The following is a 7,500-nucleotide window of genomic DNA, read 5'->3' as shown; positions in this document are numbered from 1 at the left end:
CGATTCATTAATGCGGAATCGTCCTCTTTCTCTCTCCTATTCTCTTCTCCATTCCTGTCTGGGTCGGACGAGAAGGAAGTGAGTCCCCCCCCAACCCCCACCAACCCCCTATTTCTTCTCCTCTTCCTTCTTCATCTTCTTATCCCTACTATTCCTCCTCTTCCACCTCCTCCTCCTTCTTCTTTTTTTTCTTATTATTCCTCTTTTTCTTCTTTTTCTTCTTCTAATTACTCTTTTTCTTCTTTTTATTCTTCATTTTCTTCCCCTTCTTCTCGTTTTTCTTCTTCTCTTGCTTTTTTTTGCTTCTTCTTCCTCTTCTTCTTCTTTTCCTTCTTCCTCTTCCTCTTCTTCCTTTTCCTCCTCCTCCTCCTTCTCCTTCTTCTCTTTCTTTTTCTCCTTCTTCTTACTCTTATTCTTCTTTTTCTTCTTCCTCTTCCACTTCCTCCTTTTCCTCCTTCTCCTTCTTCTTCCTTTTCTTCTTCTCTTTCATCTCCTTCTTCTTCTCCTCTTCTCTTCTTCTAAAAAAAAAAAAAGGTGTCACCCATTCAGATTCAGACTAAAAGGATATTTTTCTCTCCTTGACTAAAAGGGTATTTTTCTCTCCTTGACTAAAAGGGTATTTTTCTCGCCGTGATTTTAACTGAAAGGGGACAATTCTTTCGCTAATTCTGTCTAAGAGGGAACCGATAATACTTATTAGAATCTGTATTAAAGTGTTTAAGATCATGTGGTAGATTTTCATTCATTTTTTTCTCCTCTTCCCCTTTTCTCTTACTCTGAATTTTCTCTCCTATTATCTACCATTTCCCCTTTGATGTCTTTCACCTCCTCTCCTTCACTTACCTATTTCCCTTCCTTTCCCTCCCCTCCTTCCTTCCTTCACCCCACCCCCCATATTCCCTTCTACCTTCCCTACCATCCTACCCTCTCATCTTCCCCTTTTTATCAATAATCTCCCATTTCCCCCCTTTATCAATCTTCACCCACTTCTCCCTTCTCCTCTCCTTCGCCCATGCCTCTCTCGAAACCCATTAAACCCGGCGGTTGTGATAAAATGATGGCGCTTAATCAGATTAGAGAGCGAGATGAAGAAATATTGGGAAAGAATCTTGGACTCGGATTTCGTACTTGGCTTTGGGAAATGTACTCTCGAGGGGCACTTGGCGGGGGAGGGGGGGGTATGTTTTCTATCTATCTATCTACATCTATTTATCTATCTACCTATATCTATCTATCTATCTACATTTTTTTATCTATCTAGCTATATCTATCTATCTATCTATCTATCTACATCTATTTATCTATCTACCTATATCTATCTATCTATCTATCTATCTACATCTATTTATCCGTCTACCTATATCTATCTATCTATCTATCAACCTATTTCTATCTATCTATATCTATCTATATCTGTCTATTTATCTACCTATATCTTTCTATATCTGTCTATTTATCTACCTATATCTTTCTATATCTATCTATCTATCTACCTATATCTATCTATCTATCTATATATATCTTTGTATATCTATATCTATCTATATCTGTCTATCTATCTATATCTATCTATATCTATCTATATCTATCTATCTATCTATCTATCGGCATATCTGTCCGTCTGTCTGTTTGTCAATCTATCTATTTTTCTGTCTATCTATATATATGTCAGTCTGTCAATCTGTCTGTCAATCTATTTGTTTATCTGGCAATCTATGTGCTTATCACTCGATCTGCCTACTTGTCTATCTATCTATCTATTTATATTTCAGTATATATACACACTCTATCCTCTATCTATCTCCCTGGATGGAGAAATCGATGAAGAAAGGATCAAAATAGATGAACAGATAGATAAAGAGAAACACAAACGAAAGATAAAGAAAAAAAAAAGGGAAAAGTCGATGAGAAAGAGAGAACAAAAAACAACAACAATTAAAGAAAACAGACAGATAAAGAGGAAAAGAAAAGATAGAGTGAGAATAAAAAACACAACAAACAAACAAACAAACAAACAAAGAGAGAGGAAGAGCTCATTCCTCAAAACCTCGTTATGAGTGCCTCCCCTCCCATTCCCCCTCCCCCTCCCCCCTCCCCCCTCCACTGATCATCGCCAGCAGTACTGATGAACAAGCAGGCAAACGTAGGCAGGATGAGAAAGGAGGCAGTGCCGACGAAGCAGGGGAGATGCAAATGTGATAATTAGGTAAGAAGGAAATTGGCGATAGTAGGGAGGGGGGGGGGGGGGGCAAAAGAGAGAGGGAAGGGTAGGGAGGGGGAGGGGGAGGGGGAGTATACGAGAACGTATTTTTCGAACATGTGAATAACAAGAATGAAGGAACGAGAGTGAAAGCAAGAAAAAGTGGAACAAACAGTGATGGGAAACAAGTAATAATACATGAAATAGAAAATATATAAATAAAACACATCTTAGTATGATAACAAATAGAAAGAAAAGTGATATTTCTGGATATCAAAGAGTGCTGTCTGCTAGCAAGACTAAAAGATATATTTGCATTGTAACAGCCACCGTACTAATGAAATCATCGAAATGGTTAGTAGGTAAATAGCTCAATTAAGGCCTCTTGTCTTGAGTCCGTTCGTGTGCTGCTGCGTCGCCTCTCTATTAAGCACATAAAAATACAATCATACATACACGTAATATCACACACACACACACACACACATACATACATACATACATACATACATATATATATATATATATATATATATATATATATATATATATATATATATATATATATATGCCTACGTGTGTATGTGTATGTGTGTGTTTGAGCGTGCGTGTGTGTGTGTGTTTGTGTGTACATGTTTGTATGTACATATATATGCTAAAAGAAATATGTGAAACTGCAGATTCACATAAACCTTAAAGTAATCAGGGATTTTATGTAATCGCTGTGACAATATTTTTTTTTTCATATTATTTTGTAGTCTTCCTGTAGATTTATTTTACCATTTAAATGTCAGAGCATTACTGCCGTGCCATACAAATCTCTATGGGTATCATATTTCAAATCCAAATTTGGCGTAATATCTATATTTGCTGATGGCCACAGCTGGTCTATGAAATCCTTGATTATTTGAGGGTTTATGTGTAATCCCTAGTTTTACATATTCCCCGTAACATATATAACATCAGGACCCAGGCCCCTATAAAGATATAATGTTGGAAAATAAGCCACATAAACTTGTTCAGACAAACAGTACTACATAATTGAGAAGCCGAAAGCCATTCTGCATCACGTAATCAGCAAAAGTAATCTGTGTAGGAGCTCAATAAAATATTAAAGTACCTTATATCAAAAGATATATGGGACGATGTCGTATGCTGCCGTGTTTGCCCTATGTACAAAAGGCGGGGAAGGAAATTATTATTATTATTTTTTTTTTATTATTATTATCACTACGCGTTGCCATAAAGCCACTGCTAAAGTATATATTGCGGGTATGTACGCTTGTGTGAGGGCCATTCCTGATCTGATTAGCATTGTAATTTAGAGTAATTATTTCCACATAATGCATTCATTGCTGCGAGTTCATAATCAACTGTAATCATAGTTTATCAATTATCCAATCCGGTAATTGCCATTACAGTCACACAATTAAAATAATTTTCACTTAATTACTACTGAAAGCGTGCACTTTGAATTTTTATAAAGAACCGCTGTGGCATTATAGAACAAAGACCTTTTTTTTTCTAATTTACATGAAATATCTCATTTACTTAATCTGAGTTTAATTGAACTAATATGATACTGCAAACAATATATTACCGGAATCTTTAACTATCTAATTAAAGGAAATCGTATCATCATTTATTATTGCATGTTGTGAAATTTACGTTTTTTGGGGGCATCACCGCTATTGCATGTAATGGTTATATTAATGAAAGATGATGAAAGGAGATATTATAATACTGATAACAATAACGATGACAATGATAGCAATAATCTAATAATCTAATATTAATAATAATGATGACAATAATGACAATGATGATAATAATGATAATAATGATAATGATAATGATAACAATTATATTGATAATAGTAATAATAGTAATAATAGTAATAATAGTATGAAGAATGATGATAATAATAATAATAATAATAATAATAATAATAATAATAATAATATTAGTAATAATGATAACAGAATAGTAATGGTGATGAGAATGGTAATATAATAATAATAATAATAATAATAATAATAATAATTAAATGATAATGACAATAATGATAAGGATAATAGCAATAATAACGATAACAATAATAATACAAAAAAAATGACAATGATAATAAGGATAACAATAATAATAATAATAATAATAATAATAATAATAATAATAATAATTATGATAATGATAATAACAATTAAATGATGAAAATAATAACAATTAAATGATGAAAATAATAACAATTAATTAATGATAATGATAGTAACAATTATAGAAAAACAATAATGAGAATAATAAATTCGATAGTAATAATAATAATAATTATCATTATAATAGTAATAAGAAAAATAACAATAATAATGATAATAATAATAGAAACTATTAGTATTATCATTACTATCATTATTATTATTATTATTATTATTATTATTATTATCATTTATCTCGTTACTATTATTATAATTATAATTACCATTATCAATATTATTATTATTATTTGCAGTATCATTCTTATTCTTATTCTTATTCTTATTATTGTTCTTCTTAAAATCCTTATTATTGATGTTGTTGTTATTATTATTATCAACATAATCATCATCATTATTATCTGTATTATCATTTTCATTTTTATCATCATTATAGTTGTTAACATTATGATGATGTTTATTATTATTACTATTATTATCATTATTATCATTACAATAATAATTACTATTGTTTTTTATTATCATTATCATTATCATTATTGTTATTAGTATCATCATTGTTGTAATCATAATAACAACAACAACAATCATGATAATAATAATAACGATGCCAATGATAACAAAAATAACAATGATAATGACAGCAATAATAACAACAAAAATGATATTAACGATGATGACGATGAAAATGATGCTTATGCTCATACTCTCAATACTAACAATAACATTATGAGTACCGTAGTGCAGATTTCTCCCGAGTGTCTCAGTGAATCTGCCTTTGTTGTCCGAGCAAAGATAATTCAGGATTTCGTGGACTTCTCAGCAGATTTGTGATATTTACGAGTCCTTTTTAAGAGCAGATTTCGGAGAGAGATTTGGGCAGTTATAAGACTTAAAGGATTCTTGAAGATAGTTGTGTACTTATATTATCAAGAGAACTAGGGGGGATTCTGTCTGTGGTAGCAGTGGTGGTTGTAATATTTATTCACTATTACCATTATTATTATTATTATCTTTGTTATTATTATTATTATTATTATTATTATTATTATCTTTGTTATTATCATTATTATTATTATTATTATTATCATTATTATTATTATTATCAACATTATAATTAGCATTATTGCTACTATTATCATTATCATTATCAATATCATCATTATTATCATTATCATCATTATCATTTTCATTATATTTATCATTATCATTATCATTATCTTTATCATTATCATTATCATTATCATTATCATTATCATTACCATTATCATTATCATTATCATTATCATCATCATTATCATTATCATTATCATCATCATCATCATCATCATCATCACCATCAACACCATCATCACCAGAGAGAAAGAAAGAAATAGAAGGAGAGAAAAAGCTATAGATCCTGGAGATAAATTGATTCACACAAGTAAGTTTCGAGGAAGAAAGTTTCTCACGCTTCAGGTATGTAACTTGAAGATGTGACTTGAGGATGACGTCAAGGCAGATAAGATGTCATGCCGTTTTGATCTTGTTATATTGATACATTTTTTTATCTTGTTATTTCATTATCTCAGAGTTATTTATCATTGTAATAATATGTATGAAAATATATGTAATCATTATCATATCATTACCATACATTTCATCATATCATCATCAATCTCATCATCATCATCTCATCATCATTACATCCATCAAACCATCAACACCAAGAAAGAAAAACAATAGATAAAAACTATGATCCTGAATAAATTGATTTACACAATAATTAAGAATTTCTCGCTTCTTGTCTTAGTTGACTAATCTCAGCATAAATTCATCCTTTTATCTTGTTAATATTGATAGATTTGTTTATCTGTTAGTCATATCATCGAGTGTTGTCTTGTATAATAGATGATGAATATATGGTATAGTTATAGTCACCCTCCTCTCTCTCTCTCTTTCTCTCTTCTCTATTCTCTTCTTTCTTTTCTCTCTCTCTCTCTCTCCCTCTCCCTTTCTCTTCTCTTCCCCTCTCTCTTCTCTCTCTCTTTCCTCTCTCTCTCTCTCTCTCTCTCTCTCTCTCTTCTTCTTCTCTTTCCCCTCTTTTCTTCTTCTCCCTTTTCTCTTCTCTCTCCCCCCCCCCCTCTCTCTCTCTCTCTCTCTCTCTCTCTCTCTCTCTCTCTCTCTTCTCTCTCTCTCTCTTATCTTTTTACACGAGAGAGAGATGTGTAGAGAGAAATAGAGATAACGTGCGAGAGGAGAAAGGCAAGTAAATATGCGGCTGATTTTTTTTTTTTCTTATAAAGAAAAATAAAGAACTCCCACTTCCACTACGAGTAATCAATTGACAAATCCCCAAAAATTTAAACTTTTGGTGGGAAATCATAATCGAGTACTGAGAAATTTCTCTGTGTAATCAGTGTAACTAAATATAACCCCACCAATCTTTATTATCATTATCATTGTTATTATCATTATTATTATCATTATTATCATCATTATTATTATTATTATCATTATTATTATCATTATTATTATCATTATTATCATTATTATCATTATCATTATCATTATCATTATCATTATCATTATCATTATCATTATCATTATCATTATCATTATCATTATCATTATCATTATTAATATCATTATTATCATTATCATTATCATTATCATTATTAATATCATTATTATCATTATAATAGTAATAAGAAAAATAACAATAATAATGATAATAATAATAATATAATAATAGTAATAATAGTAATAATAGTAATAATAGTAATAATAGTAATAATAGTAATAATAGTAATAATAGTAATAATAGTAATAATAGTAATAATAGTAATAATAGTAATAATAGTAATAATAGTAATAATAGTAATAATAGTAATAATAGTAATAATAGTAATAATAGTAATAATAGTAATAATAGTAATAATAGTAATAATAGTAATAATAGTAATAATAGTAATAATAGTAATAATAGTAATAATAGTAATAATAGTAATAATAGTAATAATAGTAATAATAGTAATAATAGTAATAATAGTAATAATAGTAATAATAGTAATAATAGTAATAATAGTAATAATAGTAATAATAGTAATA

General features: G+C 29.7%; 1 protein-coding gene across 1 annotated transcript in view; it reads left to right on the top strand.

The window, feature by feature from the left end:
* LOC125048046 (allatostatin-A receptor-like) overlaps window positions 1-7,500 on the top strand; it is a 169,382-nt gene that overhangs the window by 38,261 nt on the left and 123,621 nt on the right. The window lies entirely within an intron of this gene.

The sequence above is a fragment of the Penaeus chinensis genome, chromosome 42 (assembly GCF_019202785.1).
Source record: "Penaeus chinensis breed Huanghai No. 1 chromosome 42, ASM1920278v2, whole genome shotgun sequence".
Taxonomy (NCBI): Eukaryota; Metazoa; Arthropoda; class Malacostraca; order Decapoda; family Penaeidae; genus Penaeus; species Penaeus chinensis.
This window is presented reverse-complemented; position numbering and strand designations above follow the sequence as displayed.